At 37.8% G+C, this 23,554-nt stretch overlaps 1 protein-coding gene across 1 annotated transcript in view; it reads left to right on the forward strand.

Annotated features, from left to right (window-relative positions):
- The window catches only part of LOC125242036 (angiotensin-converting enzyme-like), a 294,233-nt gene that overhangs the window by 50,326 nt on the left and 220,353 nt on the right, over positions 1–23,554 (forward strand). The window lies entirely within an intron of this gene.

Below are 23,554 nucleotides of genomic sequence, written 5' to 3' on the forward strand. Positions count from 1 at the left end.
AATGGTTAGCACAATCATTTTAAAATACAAAAACAGCTTTCTGCGTAGAATGCGATAAGAAAATTTTAAAGCTTTTCTACAAGAAAGCAAGTATCTTGAACTGTTTTCATTTAGCTTTGGTAGGCTTCTTATTTTTAACTGTATCTAAAACAAAAACTACAGAACGAATTTTCATGCGGTTTTCACCAATAAATAAAATGATTCTGCGGAAAGGTTTTGGTATATAATTTGTTGATATCTTGTTTAAATTGGTTGAAATATCTCAATTTTTGCTAATCAAGTCGGACAAAATTCTGCTGGCTGAGAGCTTTAATCGAAAACGCTGCCCAAACTGTTTGAGCTGTATCAAAACAATGTATCGCGAAATTGTGTATCTTTCATAGAAATACAAAAAAGTCAGTAATAGCATATGTCTATCTTTTAAGGATAAATAACTATAACCATTTTTATGACAGCCCCGTGCGCAGCCGGGGCGGGCCGCTAGTAGATAGGTACCTATATGTATACAATGTATACATTTTAGATAGATGCCTTTAATGTAGTGTATGTCATGCTTGTGTAAATTAGGTTTTAATATAAATGCAATATTGGAGTAATACACGGAAAAGAAGCTCTGGTTGTGTTTGAATGCAAGTTGTTAATCTTAAGAAAGATTATAGGTTTAAGAGGTTTATCTGTCACGAAGAGTTCAAAAATACTCCTGAAACTTAATGAAGTACTTACGTTGTGGGAGACTATTTAAATAATAAAAAAACCTCGAAAGCGATTTCCCGTGGAACGCACAATATTAATCAAGTACAGTAGGTAGGTGCCTAAATACTCGGAAGACAAAAAAATAATGAAAGTTATAGTCTTCCTTAATTATAATATCTAATAGGGAACTTGATTGTAGTTAAAATAAAATATTTTATACCATGCACGAAATAAAGCATAAGAATTATGAGATAAGCCAGGGTAGAAATATATGTATAAAGTTACTGAGTTGACCGTGACGTCACTCAATTCAATGTCATATAAATTCCATTATTAGCAAGTCTTTCAAATTCGTTTTGACAGTTCTTAAAAAGAAGCTGATTTGAGTACGAGGCTAGTAGCCTATTTATCAACTAACCAACATGCAATAATTATGTAAACGTGTGTTCGTTATATGTATTTTCGTATTTTGTATAAAAGAAGTTACATATTAAATAAGACAAGTTCCTTGTGCTTTTACTGTTTAGATACATCTGGTTGTTTTTTAATACTAAGAAAATTTCTACCCGAAACCCAAATTAATACATGTATTAGTAATTACAAGCTTTTGACATCATAACAAAATGATAGACGCCGAAGTTAAGTAACTTCGCAATGAATATAAATAGTTCTACGCTGAAGTCAAGTAACTTATCAATAAATATCAATATTTCTACGCTGAAGTCAAGTAACTTCGCAATCAATATCAATATTTCAACTCTGAAGTCAAGTAACTTAGCCATCTAATATGAATTGCAAGTATCTTTCGCAAGATACTCGATTTCAAGATAGAAATAGGGTAGATACTTGACTTTAGCGTAGAATACCCCGTTAAAAAAAGATACTTGAATTTTTTAAAGTTCTGTATTTTGAAAAATATACATTATAAAAATTTCAAAAAAATACTAAAAGATGTATTTTGAAAAACTGAATCGAAAGATGTAAAAAACCATTTTTTGGAAAATTTTGAGATACTTGATTTCTGCGTAGGGCAGCCGAGCCTACTAACCTTGAGTTAAGCAGGTGGTGCAACCTGGCCCTAATTTCTATGACATTATGTCGTTTACTTCAACCCTTGCCTTTGCCGTGGGGCAGTAAAAATCGCTGCCAACCTAGGTTAGCCTGGCTCTGACTATTTAAAATATTCCGTTTTGTATCATTATTCAACATTCGCTGTGCCTATCGCTAGATTGTTGGATAATCCAGGCGATTCTTACATATTATATTAGCTACGTAACATTATAGGCTTTAGGTAATTTTCTATGCTTTATGCACAGTTATAGTATCACTAGCTTGCCCGCGGCTTCGATCGTGTTAGAAAGAGACAATAGTAGCCTATGTCACTTTCCAACCCTTTAACTATCTCCATTTAAAAAATCACATCGATTCGTTGCTCCGTTTTGCCGTGAAAGACGGACAAACAAAGACACACACTTTCCCATTTATAATATTAGTATGGATGTCGCAAGTATTTTGTAATAAGACATTTCTTCACCTATATTTATTGGGAAATGGTCTAAGGATTAACAATTCGTCCATTTTTTTAGGGTTCCGTAGTCAACAAGGAACCCTTATAGTTTCGCCATGTCTGTCTGTCCGTCCGTCCGTCCGTCCGTCCGTCCGTCCGTCCGTCCGTCCGTCCGCGGATAATCTCAGTAACCGTTAGCACTAGAAAGCTGAAATTTGGTACCAATATGTATATCAATCACGCCAACAAAGTGCAAAAATAAAAAATAGAAAAAAATGTTTTATTAGGGTACCCCCCCTACATGTAAAGTGGGGGCTAATATTTTTTTTCATTCCAACCCCAACGTGTGATATATTGTTGGATAGGTATTTAAAAATGAATAAGGGTTTACTAACATTGTTTTTTGATAATATTAATATTTTCGGAAATAATCGCTCCTAAAGGAAAAAAAGTGCGTCCCCCCCCTCTAACTTTTGAACCATATGTTTAAAAATTATGGGAAAAATCTCAAAAGTAGAACTTTATAAAGACTTTCCAGGAAAATTGTTTTGAACTTGATAGGTTCAGTAGTTTTTGAGAAAAATACGGAAAACTACGGAACCCTACACTGAGCGTGGCCCGACACGCTCTTGGCCGGTTTTTTTTTATGTTTTTAGAGTATGTAATATTTAAAAACGCTTCTTCTCATAATAGTTATTTGTTATACAAGGGGGCAAAGTTGTATTTTAACGCCGAGTGTGGAATTGAAAAACGAGCAAGTGAAAGGATTCTATAGTTGAACCACGAGCGAAGCGAGTGGTTCGAGAATAGAATCCTGAACTTGCGAGTTTTTTAACACACGAGAAGTAAAATACATTTGCACCCGAGTGTAACACAAAACTTTTCCCCTCACTATAGCGAGAAAACTACAACGCAAAAATGCGTTTATCACTGCTTCCAGTAGTTCCACAGGTGGTAAATCATCTTTATTACTAGATTCACCTACCTTTATCAATTTTAAAGCAGTTAATTTGACTTTATTCAAGGTCAAATTACTTTACCCACTAGTGGATAAAATGAGTTTTTACCCGCTGGTATTAAAGGTCAAAACACGTGTTTCCGAGCTAGTGAGGGGAAAAGTTCTTTAATACAGTTCCCGAACCGTGTTTGGACCACCGGAACTCAAGCTCAAGACGTCTAGGACTTAATCACTCTCAGAAAATATTAATAAAAAAAGAAAATAAAATTTTTGGAAGATAATGATTCTGATGGCATATGCTGTCATTTCACGCACACACTAAACTTCATTGCGTATGCATCTATCCTCATTCATCAAGCAGCACTAATAGGTATCATAGCATGATTTCTGACGCGCACTTAGTGCGATTTTCACATTATCCGATCCGATATCGGATGTCGGACCGATATCCCATACATTACAGGCGCCATCTTGGATTTCTTCTATTGTAATCCTTCCGACATCCGATATCGGATCGGATAATATGAAAACGCACTTACTCGTAATGTTCTATTTTTTTTTTCGTTGTCCGTACCAGTGTACCTTTGTAAGTGTTTGGAACTGTCACGAATAAATATCTTTTTTATCATCAAGGTCGTACCAAAGTCAGTTGAAATCTTTAATAGATTTTAGTTTGTTAAAACTGATGCGGGTTCTGTGACTCTTAATGAATAAATGATAGATTGAAACTAGTTCACGTAAGACAAATAGTATTCATATGCAGTTTTGCTGTTTCACTAGTTTCGACATGTAGAACATGCGTATTAGGAAACTGAGACAGTACGCTATTTGGTGTTACATCGTTCACTAAATTATAGCACAACTTTACACAAATCCGATCCATACCACATAGTTGCGATACTTTTCTTCGACAAGACCTAGGTACAGATGCAGTGCGTAAAGATTTGCCTTCGAATTGTTACGGAAACGAAAAGTACAAGATATAATAACATTGACTGAACTAGCATGACAAATGAACGTTTCCGGAAAAATACAAGGGAAACCCTTTTAGCACTACTTACATCTGTACGTCTTTCGATCAAGAAGTCGCTGGTTTAATACTCCAGCCCATACCAATGAATTTTTCGGAACTGTCATATCGGTCGGTGGTCATTTGGTATCGGCCGGTGACTTTTGGGTGTAGAAGAACTCTAGCAGAAACCCGAGTTATCCAACTAGTTTGCCTTCTGGATTAGAATGTCACCGCCAAGGAGTGGAATGCCCTGCTCTCTTTAAAGCAAGAGTAAATCGGTATCTCATAGGTAAGCGTGCTGCACCGTAAAGCGCATCATCACTTACCAACAGGTGTGATCGTGGTCAAACGTCACTGGTCAAAAAGATAAGATAAGATAAGATGCTTTATTTGTTAACATGAGTAAATTAAAATTAAGATGTTGTATACAGGGTAATAGTCCTTGAATAAATTAATACTACTATCCCTAATTTCCTTTGGTATCTTATTACATATTTTAGGTGCTGTACCAAGTATGCTTTTCCTCAACAGGGCAGTATTAGCAAGTTGATTATGAATTCTGCTGTTATCTCGTTCTCTTAAAGAGGCACACACCGAGTTTTGCCTCTGAAATATGTCAGGGTTATTTTTGACAAATAAAGCTACTTCGTAGATGTAAATGGCGGGAAATGTCAAAATATTATATTTTGCAAAATACGGTCTACTACTATCTAGCGTTTTCAGTCCAAACATTGCTCTAATACATCTTTTTTTTTTATACTACGTCGGTGGCAAACAAGTATACGGTCCGCCTGATGTAAAGCGGTCACCGTAACCTATGGACGCCTGCAACTCAAACAGTATCACATGCGCGTTGCCACCCCATTAGAAACTTGTACACTCCCTTTTGCTGTGTTAAGTACACATCAAAAAGGAGTGTTTCTTTTGAGATTTCAGAACACATTCTCGGTCGGTACTATTCCCCCAAAAGATAACCCCATACCTCAAAACAGATGCTACTAACGCATGATATGCTGATATGACTACCTCTATGTTTACTATTTGTCTCAACTGGTTAAGTGCATATGCTGATGTTGCTAGTTTTGAGCAAATAAATTGTACGTGACTTTTCCAGTTCAGACTTTTGTCAATGTGCACTCCCAAAAAGATTTAGTAAATACGTGACTTCTGTGGACAATATTATAAAAGTTAACGACTCTGGTACATTCGTATTCCGTTTTTCGTATTTGAGTGTCAAGAACTAAAAAAATGTTTCCCGTCATTAGAATGTCGTCTAAAAATTATCACTAGATTTTTCTTAACTTTTGTAATGTCCACAGGAGAGATATAACCAATTACCCATACATTAAAATCTGTTTGACCCCTACCTTTTCATACTAAAAAAAAAGACAAATGGTTGATGCTTTTAAGGGCGTAAAATGTTGCAAGGGAAAACAACAACGCATCACAGTCGGTTAGTCGCAGAGAAAGCTTGCTACTTATTTTCTTGGCTGATAAAAATTTCAACGCACCACAATCGGTCGGGCGCAGTATAGAAAGTTCACGGAAATTAATACTAACGATTACGATAGCGTTACACAACGCGCGCGCATCTCGCTGCGCTGCGCCCACGCCGATCATCGACATACAGCGCTGGAAGTGCCTTACAGGCGTATAACCTCAAATATAAGATATATATCTTTGCTCTTATTCTATGTTTTTAGGGAACTATCGTAAAACGAGCCTACTTTGCACCAAAATTTGCTCTAAACTTTTTACTCATTGATTTAAAAAAAATATGTAGAATATTTTATTTTCTATATTTATTCACGTATAATATATATGTATATACAAAAGACCACCCCGAATTTAAACTGACAATGTTTAAAATTGTGGCATGATATGAATATCAGCCCTATGTCAAAAAAATATGTTAGGAGCATTGTTACCAGGTAACATTGCTTCTGAACTGAATTTATAAAAAAAAAGTAGTTTAAAGTTTAGAAATCAGATACACCCCCTGCTCAATCGAATAACGGCATCCGATAAATCATTAAACCTAAGAAGCTGTTTTTTTTTATTATAAATGGGCTTACTCTTGACCACAGACTAGCCAAAGGCGAAGACGTGGCTTAAGATGGAGTGAGCTCGCCCAGAAGATGCCTGTTCGCTCTTGATTTGAAGGTTGCCGGGTTATATGAGCTCGGAAATATAGCCGCCGGCAAGGAATTCCACTCCTTGGCAGTGCGCATAAGAAAAGAAGAAGCAAAGCGCATAACATTTTAATAGGCTAGTTTCCTACTCGTCTTATCAGCTTCTTTTTAAGAACTGTCAAAACGATTTGCTAATATGGAATTTCTATGAAATACTGAAGAGTGACGTCACGGTCAATTTATTTACTTCATATCTTTCTGCTTGGCTTATTAAATAGAAATCATGTTTGAAAGTAACTACTGTTCATATTTTTCTTTTAATTATGTGGTGCTTTAATTCGTGCACTGCATAAAATATTTTATTTTAAGTATAGGAAACTAGCCTATTCCTATGTATTACACACTAACTTAACCAAATCTATGGCTATGTGATTCGATTGTTCCGTAAATATATCTACTATGCTATGTGCTTAAGGCACTGGTCCCACCGCGAGCTAGTAAGCTATGAGCTATCGGCTATAAAAACGAACAAAAGATAAGCACTCCCGTGCAAATAAAAGAGACACGCTGGGCGAGTAGCTATAAACATCGCCGTGTCTCTTTTATTTACACGGGAGTGATTATCTTTTGTTCGTTTTTATAGCCGATAGCTCATAGTTTACTAGCTCGCGATGGGACTTGTGCCATATGCTGTATCATATGCTACTATATGCTACATCGGTCACAAAAAACGAATGCACATAATAAATGAATTAAATGTCACTTCTAGTATATATATATTTGTAGAGCAAAAGCGGTCAAGTTCAGGGCACTCCACTTAACGTGCCACTTTGAACTGAGTTTTGACACAGCTTAATGGCGGCTCGATTTTACCGTTTCGTTACTTGTTTTGTTTTTATCTTAAAATGGGCTAAAAGGCCTTTTAGGCCGTTACATTTTTTTTATAATGAGCATATTTTGTGCTTTATGATTCAAGGACATAACTAAATATTTTACATAATTATGAATTAGATACTTACTCTATTTTTTTTAGAACTAGCTTGTGACATTATTTTCGGTGAAATTATAAAATGATTATTATAATACTTACCTACGCCTAATTTTCGTCTTTACCGTAATTTTAAAACGTCTTACTTTAAAAGGAGAAAAATTAAAAATCAGTAATTTGTGGAGTGTCCGCAGAAAAGAATATTGTTTTTGAGATTTGTTTTTTATTATGCAGAAACGTCTGCGAGCTATATTACCTACATTTTTTTTAAACTAAAGGAGGTGTGAATTTTTTGACATATTTTACACAGATATAACATTAAATGCATGTCTTTACTTGACACAAATACCTGATTTATAATAGTGCATTGTGCAACAAGGGGAGGAAGTTGAATATTACTAACGAGAGTAAGTTAAATCGCGACGGCTTGCCGGAGCGATTTAAAGACTCGAGTGAGTAATATTCATACTCCCCGAGTTACACACAATGTTTTTCATCACACTCGCAACGTAAAAAATATGTAAATAGATGTAAAAAAGTAAAGTACGGTGCAAGAAACTTCATTATTCCCTTGGGATTTTTATAACTCACGCTCCGCCTGCGTACAATAGCACATTTAAAGTGCGGGTGTGATGAAAAAAAACTTATGTATATAAAAACTTTACATTTTTATGCAGTATTAAGCACGTTTACACGCTTGCCACATTTACGGCCCGGCCACGACTTTGGTCTAAGCGGGACAGCGGTGAGCGGCGCCCATACATTGGAGCGAGACACAGCGATGGGACTTTTCATTCGCACGTATGGCTGCCGCTCACCGCTGTCGCGCTTAGACCAATGTCGTGGCCGGGCCGTTACCATCACTTTTCGTTCCACCGCGTACACATTAGCCAACACTTCAAATGAACCGATTAGCCATGATTGATTTAGGAGAGACAGCTTCATTTGTAAAACTAAGTAAGACATGATGGTATAACTCCAGGCATATTCTGATTGTAGCAACCGATTATACATTTGATCTGGATTTGTTAATGGTAATCATCACATTCCTCCTTGCGTTATCCCGGCATATGCCACGGCTCATGGGAGCTTCGGTTCGGCTTTGGCAACTAATCCCAAGATTTGGCGCAGGCACTAGTTTTTACGAAAGGAAATTAGATTTAATTTATCGCCACTCGTTTCGAACTTCATTTTTTACGCACTTACGTAATGTACTATTTTCTTTGTACCTAATAAAAATCCTTCGCAACACTTTTCCACTCTTATGAAGAAAATCGTGCCATAGTTTCTTGATAAAAACTCCGAAAGAGATTTCATTCCTCAGCCGCGTTCGCGGAAGGAAATCATTTCGGTAATTTATCTGCAAGTAACAACAAGGTAATAATAGATAACCTGCCGACTAAAATGCTATATTGCGATACAAGTGCTGAAAAGGGAAAAGTCGAAATGAGTTGCCATAAATCAAAACACGACCGAAGGCAATATTTTCAACCGTTACTAGTCATGAATCCCTTTTCGCACGTGTATCGTACAACGTTTTACGGTAGGTACGAGTTACATTTTAGCCCGCGGCTTCGCTCGCGTTAGAAAGAGACAAAAAGTAGCCTATGTCACTCTCCATGCCTTCAACTATATCCTCTTAAAAATCACGTCAATTCGTCGCTCCGTTTTGCTGTGAAAGATGGAAAAACAAACAGACACACACACAGACTCTCACATTCCCATTTATAATAGTAGTATGGATAATTTAAGTAGCCAAATGACTAATTGAATCATCATTATCATCAGAAGGTAAGCAATTGTCGTAGCCCTTAACTATGTTTTTTGACGGAATTGAAATTAAACTATTTATACATTTTGTTTATCATAACTTTTAAGGTTGTATCGATTCAAAAATATCACAGGCAACAGTTTTGATCATTGTTATCATGCTAGTACGAGACAGCAACTTTTTTTTAAATGGGATTACTCTTAGCCAAAGGCAAACACGTGGCCAAGAGTGACTTAGTTTCCGGAGAAACACATAGTTGTAAGTTTCTAGAATGTGATGTGGTGTTCTTGCACCACATCACATTAAATAAAGTTGTGAAACAGGGACAGTATTATTTATACTGGTACTAAAGGCAAGGTATAACGTAACCTTATTTATACAGCTTCCGATTGGCTTTAAGTATCTAGTAACTATGCACAAGTACTTTATCACAGTAAATATATGCCAGTACCTAGATTCATATAAAATGTTTTTACGTATGAAAATGTAGCATGTATAGGTAATTTAATCAGCCAATGCATTTTTTAGAAGGAAAAAAAAAGACTATGAACAAACCATACTTAATAGCGTGAAGCTTTAATCGCATCTGTCTCTTTTACTCCACTTCAGGCGTAATTAGAACGATAGAGAAATATGCCACAAATCGCATATGTCAAGACTTACTCTACGGCGGTAGGCCCTCTGATAACACAGTCGAATGACAAAAACAGTCGTGAATACAAAGTGTATACACACCTTAATGTACAGGCAATGAAGTTCTGTATACATGTTTTTGGCAGTTTGTCTGTATTCACTTCGCAGTTCGGGGAGTGTGCTCAAGAGCTACACGAGCTTATTCCACCGTCCCCATTCTACCATCGGACTCTTACGCCGTGGCTTGCGTGGGCGACGGTCGCGCGATGGTCGCGCGACGGCGATGCGACGCATACCGCATACGAAATCAAACCTTATCGATATGGAAGTATGAGATGCGACGGCGACGGTCGCGCGACGGTCACGCGACCGTCGCCCACGCAAGACACGGCGTTAGACGCACGGCCGGTTTCCATCCTTACTTGGTAGATATTCCATGAATCCGCACGAAGCGCTTTGCTTCTTCTTTTCTTATGCGCACTGCCAAGGAGTGGAATTCCTTGCCGGCGGCTATATTTCCGAGCTCATATAACCCGGCAACCTTCAAATCAAGAGTGAACAGAGATCTTCTGAGCGAGCTCATTCCATCGTAGGCCACGTCTTTGCCTTTGACTAGCCTGTGGCCAAGAGTACGCCCATTAAAAAAAAAAAGCTGTGTTGTTGACAGTACAACATCAATAGCGAGCGCGATAAGGTAACCTGACCAGTCAGAGAAAAATACCGGTAAATCCAGTGGTTATATCGGTTCTGACGTAATCGTAGTTCATAAGTGTAAACCTGTATTTATTGACAATATTGTCAGATACATGACAGATATAGACTAACGAGGGGCGAACTGAAAGTTTTGAGAACGAAGAAAACTAGGCTGTCAAGTTTTATTTTCAACACTTCGCTTTGAAACACTTACCGCACGGCTTGTTTTCCTATATGGTTCATTATACAAATAGAATAGAACTAGCCATGGCACAAAAAATAAACAGGGATGAAAATTTAAATTTATTGTAACTTAATAACTAATTATAATATTCACATAACCCGCCTATTTTATTCGGATAGGCCGAAAACAACTTTTAAGTGCACCATTGTGAGCGTGTTTAGTAAAACATCCCACTTTGTCGGCCACCATTAAGGCGGGATTTATAAGTACTTATATTTTTATATGAATAAACTGACAAAGCGGCTTTATAGCAATCGACAAAGTGGGACGTTTTCCCGTACACACTCACAATTGTCATAATAGAATAATTAAAAAATAAAATAAATATACCTTAAATAAATCTGAAATACAAACATCTTTTGTTATTTTTTTTAATTATTTGATAATATACAGAGTGGGGCCTGTAACAAAGGCGAAGAATTGAACTGTAGGCTATTCTCCTTATACTGATCAACATTTGTTCAGTGACTTTTAAAAATTATGAAGTCTTTAAATTTTTAATTTTTCATACAAAATAAATATTAGCTTCAATGTACCCCATTATTGTTGTCATTGACGTTGTCTGTCACACTTTAGACTTAACAGAATTCGCAATACATTACCTCTTAGAAAAAACTTCCAATGGTGATAAAAATCAAAATACAAGTTATTTTTAAAAGTCACCGAACAAATGTTAATCAGTATAACAGCAGTTCTCGAAAAGTTTGTACAAAAATTAAGGGAAAAGTTAAATTTGTTTTTATTAATTCCTATTTTGTTACCAAGATTTTGTTGATGAATTGAGATTTTATTAAGTTTTATTTCGTCATTAAGGTTCTCTAGTATCTATATTTTCTTAATTATAACAATTATCCTGTATATATCTTACGAAAGTCGAATTATATTACTAAATGTTGGTAACAAAATAAGATCAATTAAAATTTGCTGACGTGGCATTGTACAAAGTTGACGGGAATTTCTGATAAGGAGAATAGCCTAGAGTTCAATTCTTCGCCGTTGTTACAGGCCCCACTCTGTAGATCATTTACATCTTACGTTTTTAAAATCTCGAAGTGATTTCAAAAACTTTCGGTGCGCCCTCTATGCTAGTTATTCTCTAATTAATACAGATATTCTACCGAAGTAATTTATTAGAAATGCGAAATGTGAGTTTGTAATCATTATTAATGTAGCGTGTGAAGTCGCAGTTATATTTCATATTTATAATGGATCTTAAAAGAAACTAGCGATTCGAATACGGCGGCCGTTCATCTGTTATATATTAAGTTTCATAACAGTTTTACTATGAACTAGCTTTTGCCCGATTCGCTCGCGTTAGAAAGAGACAAAAAGTAGCCTATGTCACTTTTCCATCCCTTCAACTATACTTCGTTTCTTTTTTTAAGATTAGAATTATCTGTCAAACGGGTAAACAAAGAAGCAGTGGTCGTAGACCTTCCTTCTTCGATTTCGGCCGATACCACTGATTTCTTGGAACTTATGTACAATTGTAATCAAAATCAAAAAATCAAATCAAAATAATTTATTCAGCAAATAGGCCACAGGGGCACTTTTACACGTCACATGTACATAGGTATTTAAAAAAATATTTAAAATTGAGTTGAAATTACAATTGATACTATTATATACTAATTCTAAGTTCTAACTAAAGTTAACTCTATACAATTAATTAGAGATGTAGAAGGTCTCTAAATGTCGAATTACAACCAAGAACTACACTAAATTTTAATATGAAAAGTACAAATACAAAAAAAAAAAAAGTCTAAAATTACTTTAGAGGTGCAAATGACTCTAAATGTCACAACTAAAAATAAAATGTATATCTACTTAATCTAATTCTCCTTAGAGATGTATATGGTCTCCATGAGTCAAAATCATATATTTAAAATATTCACTAAAAGAAAGGAAACAAACGACAACCGAACAAAGTGTCCTAATTTAATAAAAATTAGAATTAAAGTTACTAAGTTATAACAGCCCCAGTAAGCTTAAACAGACCGGTCTTCACAGACGGCACCCGTTCACGAGTATGACGCATATCTCAGCCATCGCCTCCCTCAACCTTTATTCGGGAAGGTGGCGACCCGATCAACGACGCCACCGCAGCAAAGACTTTTAAGTGTGCATGACATGTTTAAGCTGCCAGGCTAAATTAAATATTCAAATAATAAAACATAGCTGTAAGACACTATATTCTGTGCTCGTATGTTACAAAGGAAGGAAATATAGATTTATACAATAAAATTAAAGTAAGATAAACATTAAACATTAAACACATAATCTTGGAGATGTATAAGGTCTCCAAGTGTCCACAACTAAACTTAAATAAAAACAATATAATCAGACGAGAATATGTTCTCATACGTCAATTGAACACTAGTATGCTTAATTACACAATGCAGAGAAAATGAAAAAATATATACGACTTCATTCATCTATTGACAAGCAACCACCTTAAAGGCATCCCTATCATCTATAAAATCCTTCACAGTGTAGTACGCCTTACATAATAACAAACGCTTAATGCGTGCCTTAAATTTGTCAAATGGCAAATCCACTATATCGGTTGGTACTTTGTTATAAAAACGTGTACAGTTCCCGACGAAAGACGTACCAACCTTACGGAGACGGTGGGCGGTCACAGCAAGTTTATGTTTGTTCCTTGTGTTATAGTTATGGATGTCACTGTTAAGCTTGAATTCGTGGATATTTTTCCGAACATACATAATATTTTCGTATATGTATTGAGAGGCAACGGTAAGGATGTTCACCTCTTTGAATTTTTCTCTTAAAGATGCTCGACCGCCCAATCCGTAGATTGAACGGACAGCTCGTTTTTGCAGCACAAAAATAGCCTGAATGTCTGCAGCTTTTCCCCATAACAGGATCCCATATGACATAACACTGTGGAAGTAGCTAAAGTATACCAGCCTGGCCGTCTCTACGTTTGTTAGTTGTCTGATTCGCCTTACTGCGTAAGCTGCAGAACTAAGTTTGCCAGCTAAAGTGGCTATATGTGCATGCCATTGCAGTTTTGAATCCAAAGTGACTCCAAGGAAAACCGTTCGATCTTCAAATTCCAGCGTTTCACCTTTCATTTGGATCTTACTGTTATTTACCTGCTTAACGTTCGGAAGCGCAAATCTGATGCACTTGGTTTTCTTGGCGTTTAGAAGTAAGTTATTCACCGTAAACCAGTCTGTTATGCTAGACAGTGCATCGTTGATGTTATCGAAGCTGCTTTCCTTTCTGTCAACTTTGAATATAAGAGAAGTGTCGTCAGCAAATAACACTATATCATGTTTATCTTGCACTAGTTTCGGTAGATCATTAATGTATACTAAGAACAGGAAGGGACCGAGAATTGAACCTTGAGGCACTCCAAGTGCTACCGGTGAACCTGCTGATTGAGTCCCATTGATAACAACTCGCTGAGTTCTGTCGGAAAGGTACGATGAAACAAGGTCAAGGGCAGCAGCTTTAACCCCATAGTGGCTCAATTTTCTCTTTAAATTCTCGTGATCAACGCAATCAAAGGCCTTTGATAGATCACAGAAAATTCCAACAGCATCTTGAGCTCTTTCCCAGGCGTCAAAGATGTGTTTTAGAAGTACCACACCGGCATCAGTAGTTGAACGACCTCTGGTAAAACCAAATTGATTATTGTCAAGCAATTTATTTCTGTTAAAGTGAGACAACAGTTGATTAAGAATAAGCTTCTCAAAGACCTTACTTAGCGCTGGTAATATTGAAATAGGTCTAAAGTTGGTCGGGTCTGATTTCGTTCCTGATTTAAACAGCGGGATAATTTTGCTGTGTTTCATAATATCAGGAAAAATGCCAGTTTCAATACATCTGTTGAAAATCTCAGCTAAATAGGGTGCAATTGATTCTACTATTGAGTGTAATACTTTAACTGACAAGCCCCATAGATCTTCAGTTTTCTTTAAATTTAAAGATCTGAACGTTTTAATAACTATGGTCGGAGTAACATAAGAAAATGTGAATATTTCTGAACATTCTTCTACATTAGCTTGCAGCATTTCTTCAGCGACAATTGGCGATGAGTTAAGAGACTTTGTTGTCTCTGCCGGTATATTCGAGAAAAATCGCTCGAAGTGATCTGCCACTTCACGGTCGGAACTTACTAAAGTATCAGCAACTCGTAGGTTGTAGTGCCGTTCTTTTATTTTACGCTTTCCTGTTTCACTGCTGATCACTTGCCATGTAGTTTTAACTTTATCGCTGGAATTTAAGATCTTTTTTGATAAATAATCAGCTTTAGCGGCGACACACATTCTTTTAAAAGATTTCGAGAAATTCTTTACGTACTCTATAAATTCCGGCCTTTTATCAGTTGTTCGCAGATCATACAAATCATAGAGCCGGCGTCTCTTATCGTGAATATCCGGCGTAGCCCAGTCGCTAAATTTAACCTTGACCTTGCCCTGCATCTTCTTGGGGATGAAGCAGGCATCAAATTCCTTTTTTATACAGTTAAACAACTCAGAACTCAGACAGTCAGGGTTCTCTCGGTTACATGAAAGAAAAGGTAAGTTGTTCCTAATATTACGATTGAATGACTGTAAGCGCCTTTCGGAAATCAGTCTGCACACAGTGTCTTGTGGAATATCCTCTATCTTCCCGCCAAAAGAGGCTTTTAGTCCACAGTGGTCAGAACTCAAGGTGTTTATTACAGATTTACTAATCGCAATATCGTTACTGAAGATGTTGTCTATACATGTTGCACTGGTTGCCGTGATTCTAGTTGGTTCACAAAATAAATTTACTAAATTAAAAGATTTAAAGGTATTTAGTAACCTTCCACACAAAGGCGAATTTTCTAGCAAATTAATATTAAAATCGCCACATACAACTATAGTTTTCTGACTTCTAAAAACACGACTAAGGACTTCATCTATAACCGATTCAAATACATTATAGTCCGCCGATGGGGGCCTGTACACGCATACAACAATAAATCGTTCCAACTCGACACAAGAAAGTTCTATAACGCGTTCTACAGACAAGTCAACAATGTCTCTACGCTCTTTACTTTTTATACTATGTTTAACCATTATCAATGACCCGCCGCGAATGCAGGATCTTCTGAAGAAATAACTAACTATACTATGATTATTGTAATTAAACATAAATTCATGCCCTTTAAGCCAGTGCTCGGTTATACAGAGAATGTCAATATTCGAGGACTGTAAAAACAAATCTATTTCGAGTTCCTTGCTGGCAAAGCCTTGAATATTCTGGTGAACTAAATTTAATAACTCGGTTTCACTAAGCATACTAGCATCAATACGAGCAGAGCCGGCCGGTGCAGACGTTGTCGTAGCGGTTAGTTTAAATACAAATCACCAGGCGACTCCGTCTCGGAACCCACGCTACCGAGACATAAAGAGCTACGCGAAGTAAAACTACTAGACGCCGCCCTAGATACGACGGAGTCCTCAATATTATATGCTAACAGGTTAGCACAATCCACTAGACATCTTTTCGGTAGGTAGGTTCTGTTACAGGGCATTACAAAATCATATATAAATTTATTCGTATCAAAATACGAAATCGTACTACTATATACTGAGAGATTGTACAACAAAGAATTATAATGGTAAACTCTCTTATTCACCTTTCTCGACCCTGTATGGGAGCGCACACATAATTATTTTCCCTACCTCTCCCCGATCGAGCGCCGACAGAGTAGCGGACAAATTTAAAATATCGCGTTTAGTACAGTCTAAACTGTTCCCTACAAAAACTATAAGCGTCGAATCGCGGTCAAACTCGCCTGCAGAGATGCACTCGACCAAACTCGCGACGGTGGCCCCCGGGTGACAGTGGTTGATGACGCGCCGGTGGAGGCGCTCCGCCAGCAGCGCGCCCAGCCCGGCGCCCGCCTCGTCGCTGTACAGCACGGCGCGGGCGCGGGCGGCGCGCGGCGGCGGCGGGGAGCACGCCGCGGCGGCGGCCGGGGGGCGGCGGGGAGGATGGCGGCGCGAGGCGGGGCGACGGCGGCGAGACGAGGGGTGGCGGCGCCGGAGCGGGCGAGACATAGGTCAGCAGCGCCAGAGCCAGCGTAGCTGGGCTGGGCGGCGACGAGGCCGGCGAGACGAGGGCCGGCGGCGATGGAGCCGGCCCGGCGATGGACGGTCGCGATGGAACCCGCTCGACGACGCCCGGCGGTGACGATGGCGGTTGAGCCGGTACTGGCGCAGGATCCCCGAAGCTCGAGACGGGGTGAAGGTCTCTGCTGGGCTCGAGCGCGGGGCTCGGGCGCGACGCGAACAGCGCTCGCAGCGCGGGCGATCCCGGCGCGGCTAGGACGGCACGCAGCGCGGGCGAACTCGGCGCGGCGGGGCGCGTCGGTGGCCGTGGTGACTCGAAGCTCAGGTTGTAGCCGCTGCCCGGTTCTAGAACATTATTCATAAAGGCTATGTACTCCTGTAAAGCTTTACTTGACAATTCATCCCTATTAGTTAAGTCTATCAACTTTAATTCTAATTTTTTTAATTCATCGGAGCGGAGATTCAGCTCCTCAGTTGTCCTGTCTAGTTGATATTGACAGTTTAAAAGTTCCTCGCTGAGGGAAACACTTTTACATTTAGATTGCACTGTCTTAAACAGTGAAGTATGACGTTTCAGCAAAAGCTTTGATTTCTTAATGAATCTGTTCAATTTCAAGTATTTTTTAATTTTATTGTTACCTTTCAATGTAACTCTAACATCACTGTGGTCCTCAAATTGCACAGAATTTTTAATATCTAAAGTTTCTATTATTGGAGAGGACACTGTACTATCAAGAACTAAATCTACATCAAAACTATTTAATTCAGCAAAAATACTCATATTATTGTCAGCGGGCACGGGGTTGCCGGAGCAATACTTGCAAATATGTTTTGATTCCGACTCCTCCAGTTGCTGTTGCAAGTCCCGGACGCGTTGTAACGCCAGCTCGTGTATATCCTGGCATTGCTGGAACCGGTTGACAATGGCCTGCAGTTCATCGCGCTGCCCTTGCAAGTCTTCATACTCAACGTCTTGGTTGGCGAGTTGATTTTTTAGTGTTGTGTTTGTTCTTACAACACGCTCAATCTCCTGTTCACTCTCTTCTTGTTCTTGAAGGAGCTTTTTGTTCAGCTCGTTGGCTGTTTTGAGCTCCTTCTGTAATTGTTGCATTTTGGCAATCAGGACGTCCCTCCTTGTAGTCATCTTGGTAGGTTGTTCTGAAGACATATTTGTAATTTGAGACAATATAGCCAATAAAATATATGTATAGGCAGTGAGAATTTGTAATTATTAACTTAATACTTGCACTTGATACACTATTCAATAATAACAATATGACTTTAATGAGGAAATCAAAATTTACTAATCTTAATTCCTAGTGTATGATAACATGTAATAGGTTTTATAATTCACTTTATTGAAAGTTTAACTGGTTTCCACTGTGTGTAGTCTTATTGTTTTTGAAGAGATTTAACAATGAACTAAGAAACACGGTAAGTTAAAACACTAAACAAGTTGTCATCAAAACATGTACCAACATAACCAAATACCTAATGACTACTAGCAATTTGAAAGATTACATGAAAACTGTATGTAAAGATTATGAAAACAATACTCATCTGTAAATATCTTCGCAGAAACACTTGTAAAACGGTGTATTTTTTAAATTTCGGACGTTACTTCGTTGACAGTTGACTTAATTTTTTGTCGTCGATTTTTGGCTTCTTACAATGCATGGACACTTGAGATAACATTTTATCACTTGAATTGCAGCATGATAGTCCCATTTATCACAATATCTTCTTATATTTTATGAAGTAACTAATTATATTACATATCGAAATACGCAGACCACATTTGACGTCTGTCACTGGCTAGTGTTGCCAGCTTTCTCGTTGTACATAGTATTATAAGTTATAAGTTTGAAGAAATCAGTGGTATCGGCCGAAATCGAAGAAGGAAGGTCTACGACCACTGCTTCTTTGTTTACCCGTTTGACAGATAATTCTAGTCTTAAAAGAAACGAAGTATATCTCCATTTAAAAAATCTCGTCAATTCGTAGCTCTGTTTTGCCGTGAAAGACGGACACACAAACAGACACACACACTTTCCCATTTATAATATTAGTACGGATATTATGAGACTTAGTATACTTGTTTGTCACTAGTTTTTGCCCGCGGCTTCACTCGCGTTAATGTCCATAAAAACTTGCACTCCCTATTTTAGGGAAGTGGGGTGGGGAGTTAGAAAGATACAAAAAGAAGCCTATCACTCTCCATCCCTTCAACTATCTCCACTTAAAACAAAACACTTCAATTCGTCGCTCTATTTTCCCGTGAAACAAGGACAAACAAACAAACATTCCCATTTATAATTTTAGTAAGGATTTTCGTCACAAAACTGACAACGAGTTCACTTTTTTGTTAACATCTGTCACTTCTTTTGGGTCCCAATTTCTGAAAATGCCCATACATTTCCTATCCCATATCTCCTACTATGCGTGTAGATATCTACCTTAACTACTACATAGTAAAGTTGTTTGTAACCATTCTCTACACATAATCATAACCATAAAACCAAACTTGAAGCTCATCATTTCACCCATAAACACATGATAAACATAAACACCTAATAAAAATGCAAACCTTACACCTGCAATAGCTGTAATCTAAACCCTATCATATTATCTCAAGCACGTAAACAAAGACGGAGAAAGCGCGGAAGCGTGCGCGGAAACTGAGTTACTGTGTTATGTAATTCTAGTAATCCTGGGTACTGGAAACTGGTTATTGAGAGTTATCTGGTCGATTTAAAGAAAAACTGGTCTGACTGATAAATGTATTGTAAGTATATGAATGAAAGCAAAAACAGTTACCATTAAGACGAGATTTACTTGTATCCTTATATGAATAAACTGACAAAGCGGCTTTATAGCAATCGACAAAGTGGGGCGTTTTCCCGTGCACACTCACAAATTACAAATTACCTTATCTTCTGTTAATGATTGGCTTCAATCAATTTCTTTCTTCTTATTATTTAAAATGTTTTATTTAATTATTTTAGCACTGTACCTAATAAGCATATCGTCACTACTTTTAATAAATCTCGTATCTCACGCTGTTCCTCAAAGTTAAAACGCAGTAAGTCTATATGCATTCCATACATACTTACTACAATTTTCTTTTCATTGACAGACGAAGATACAAGTTTTTTTAAAAGTAGTGACGATATCGCAGTTTTCGTAGCCTATAGAAGCCTGCAGCTATAGAGGTGTTTATACTTACTTGCAGCCGACCCTATCGACTCAGGACACTTGTATGAGCTTCAATTGTTTGAAAAGCATGCCGCACGCCCCTCCCCCCCCCCGCTACACGCCCTATATGAGCGTGTATTCAGGCCTTCAACTATAGTTAATTTATTGAAACAAACCAAACAAGCTACTCACAAATCATCATCAGCGCAGGCTTCGTCATAAATGCAAATCCGCAAAAGATCCGCAACACGCTTCGTCAAAAAAAGACATCAAACTAAAATTCGAATATAAAAAAAACATGCTAACCCCATTAAAATTTAAATACTTACCCATTGTGAGCCACTACACATGTACTTAAACCCCAACCTGTTTGTCCGGCCCAAAAGTCTCAAAAATTCTAACCGCGTTGCCTCGATGAATGGCTAAGGATATTTGCTGGACCAAGAAAGATCCAGCCCGGGGATCACAGTCCTTTTCCCTCAGCCGACGCCCTATCTCCCTAACAAGCTTCTTGGCCTCGGCTCACCACGGTCCAGTCGTCTCGACAGCAATCGGAACAAAGTCATACACTGGCCCTAGGTCGGCATACTTAGATGATACCTAGGTACGGTAGGGTCGTACCGCGCGGCTGCGTTCGTGTCTCGCAAATGGTCTCGTCGAAAGATCAGCGCTGACCTCCGGGTCGGCATTATGCTGAGACGGGACCATTTCGTGATAAACTTACCCATCCCTTGTAGATTTGTAGTTTTTAGTCATACTTTATGCATAATGTGTAGTTTTTAAGTTTATTACGAATACATATTTTGATTATGATTATTATAGATGAGTTTGGAAACCTTATTCATAGCTGTACTTCCCCAATTGGGCTCTGCTCCAATTTTGAAAGACATTGATTGTACCCTACCACACAAAGCGAGATTACATTCACAATGCCCATTCCTTTCTTTTGGACGTACAGTGAGCCGCAAAAATGCATGGCGAGTTTATCAATGTATTGACAACGTTTCAAAATTTTCAATGTTCCTAAATCGAAAACCATTTCGAGATATACGCCTGTAGATCACAAAAATATATTTTTTAATATTTTTTCCATATTTTTAGTAAAAAAATCTTAAAAAAATAGTTTAAAGGGGAAGTGACGTTACGTAGCTGATTCAGATTATTTGGAGCTGCCACTATAACAAAAAAAATCTTCCGGTTGGGATGTTACTTCTGTTTGACTGTGACACTTATCACCGCTCGTAGTATGGAGATTAGAGATAAGGACCGAAAACTTTAAGTATCAGAAGTGCACATATAAAACCATAGATAGGTGGCGCTGCAATTGCAGGTACAAGATTCACAATTTCAATGTTAATGTCTTTATTTAAGTAGTTTCTAGTTTTATTTGAGCAACAGATTATTTTATGCCTGTGAAGAAGTGCCTATATTTTGTAAAAATGTGCGATAATCAAAAAGAGATCTGAGATCACTAGGCAATAATTATCATTTATCAAATTAGCAATATCAATACTTTTATTGTAATAAATAAATAAATATTGGGGACACCTTACACTGATCAACTTAGCCCCAAACTAAGCAAAGCTTGTACTATGGGTGCTAAGCGACGATATAGATACTTAAATAGATAAATACGTCATACTTATATAGAAAACATCCATGACTCAGATATCTGTGCCTCATCACACAAATAAATGCCCTTACCAGGATTGGAACCCAGGACCGCGGCTCAGCAGGCAGGGTCACTACCGACTGAGCTATATCTTCTGTCATTCCCATAAGGCTTATAATATGTGACTTAATATTGCGGATGGCAAATTGTATAGTAAAAGTGACATTTGTATACACGTACGTAATGTGAAACTTAACGACTACTTTGTGTCCCTGCATTAAGTAAATGTCTTAATATCTTGCAACTTTCTCTCGCTGTATTTGGATTTGAACTGTCATTTCAGTACGAATATGGTTTGACGTCTATGTTATAGTGATAGGTACTCGTGTAGTAAACGACATGTAAATTCGAATAATATTAGAATGATATTTCGGTCATCCTCCTCCTTGCGTTATCCTGGCATTTGCCACGGCTCATGGGAGCCTGGGGTCCGCTTTGACAACTAATCCCAAGATTTGGCGTAGGCACTAGTTTTTACGAAAGCGACTGCCATCTGACCTTCCAACCCGGAGGGTAACTAGGCCTTATATTTCGGTCATCATGGTCAGTTATTTTTTTACGTTCATAATATGCTTAATAAACATGTTATTGTTATGATTCAAATATCATACTTATACCAGTATTTGACTAGCTTTGAGAGTGTCTATCACATCTCAGAGTGTCTATCATATCACATAACCACAAATTAAAATTTTGAAAAAGCCCCCGATTGCGACATGGTAGACCGATTTTCATGAGACATGACTAAGAACACTCCCGACTAACTCAGCTTTCAGACAAAAAATAACTAAATCTAAATCGGGTCAGACAAACAGACAGACAGACAACACACAGACAGACACATCTAAATTATAAAACCCCGTCGTTTTCGGGTCGGGGGTTAAAAGACTGCTCGAATTCTATCATTAGGTTTCGTGTAATTATTTTCATGACTGAGTAGGGCCAAGCTAAGTTGCCACCAATTTAAAATACAATTTGAAATGGCGAGGCGAGGTCAAAATTGCGTTTTATAATCTTAATCTTAAAAAGAAAACTTAAATAAACCTTACTGCTCATCAATATTACAACAAAACACAAAGTAGGTACGTTAAATAAGACCTATGGCACACCTCGGACACTGGCGATCAAATATATGAAAGGGGCGCGATCCTAGCACACATTCTAAGCTCGTGTAGGTGAACGAGTACTATGCTTGTATGAGTGAAATATGACAGGTCGACTGTTCGCGTTTTTGACAGGCGGTAACTGTGAGGTAACCGAGAGGAGGTGGGCGACACTTTCAGCGGGAAGCGGGAGTGGCCATACTGTACGATAGTACTCTTTATTATACTGTGTCTATGGTCATTCAGACAAAGTTCCTTACACAGAATAAAAAATAAGACCATTCGTTTTTGAGAATATAACGGACTCGCGTCCTCAAATTAATTGATGTAACTAGGCTGTGACAGCAACCATGCGTTAATACAATGGTGGCATTTTTATTGTTTCATTTGTTATCTTAAAAGTTTACTTACGAAATGTTGTGTAATGAAATGTCGTGTTTGTTAGATTTGTGTAATGTGGTGGTTAAAGGGCTATTCGTTTAGTTTTGTAGATTGTATTAGATGTAAGTGCATAAATTATGAGAGATACCGTGGCAAATCAGAAAGGTAGATTGCCTCATATGGAAAGAATCGTTTGGACTTTTAATGCTCTTGACAATTTTGCGAGTGGCTGTTTAAGTATTTTATATTTGTTTTATCTCCCTTGTCTTTTCCACGTGTTTCATAGACAGTCAGGAAAGTCTGTTCAAAATACGATTAAAAAAACAACAAGGAACCAGATGGAACCAAATCAACCACTAGACGGTTGACTAAGTTTCAGACTAAGGGTCGGTTGCACCAAACCGGCTGTTACCGAATTTAGCGTTCGCAAAATGTTTTCTATGTGAATTTCCATACACTTCTGCTGCGTAACTTTAACGTGTCTGTTAACTGTAC

The sequence above is a fragment of the Leguminivora glycinivorella genome, unplaced genomic scaffold (assembly GCF_023078275.1).
Source record: "Leguminivora glycinivorella isolate SPB_JAAS2020 unplaced genomic scaffold, LegGlyc_1.1 Scaffold3, whole genome shotgun sequence".
NCBI lineage: Eukaryota > Metazoa > Arthropoda > Insecta > Lepidoptera > Tortricidae > Leguminivora > Leguminivora glycinivorella.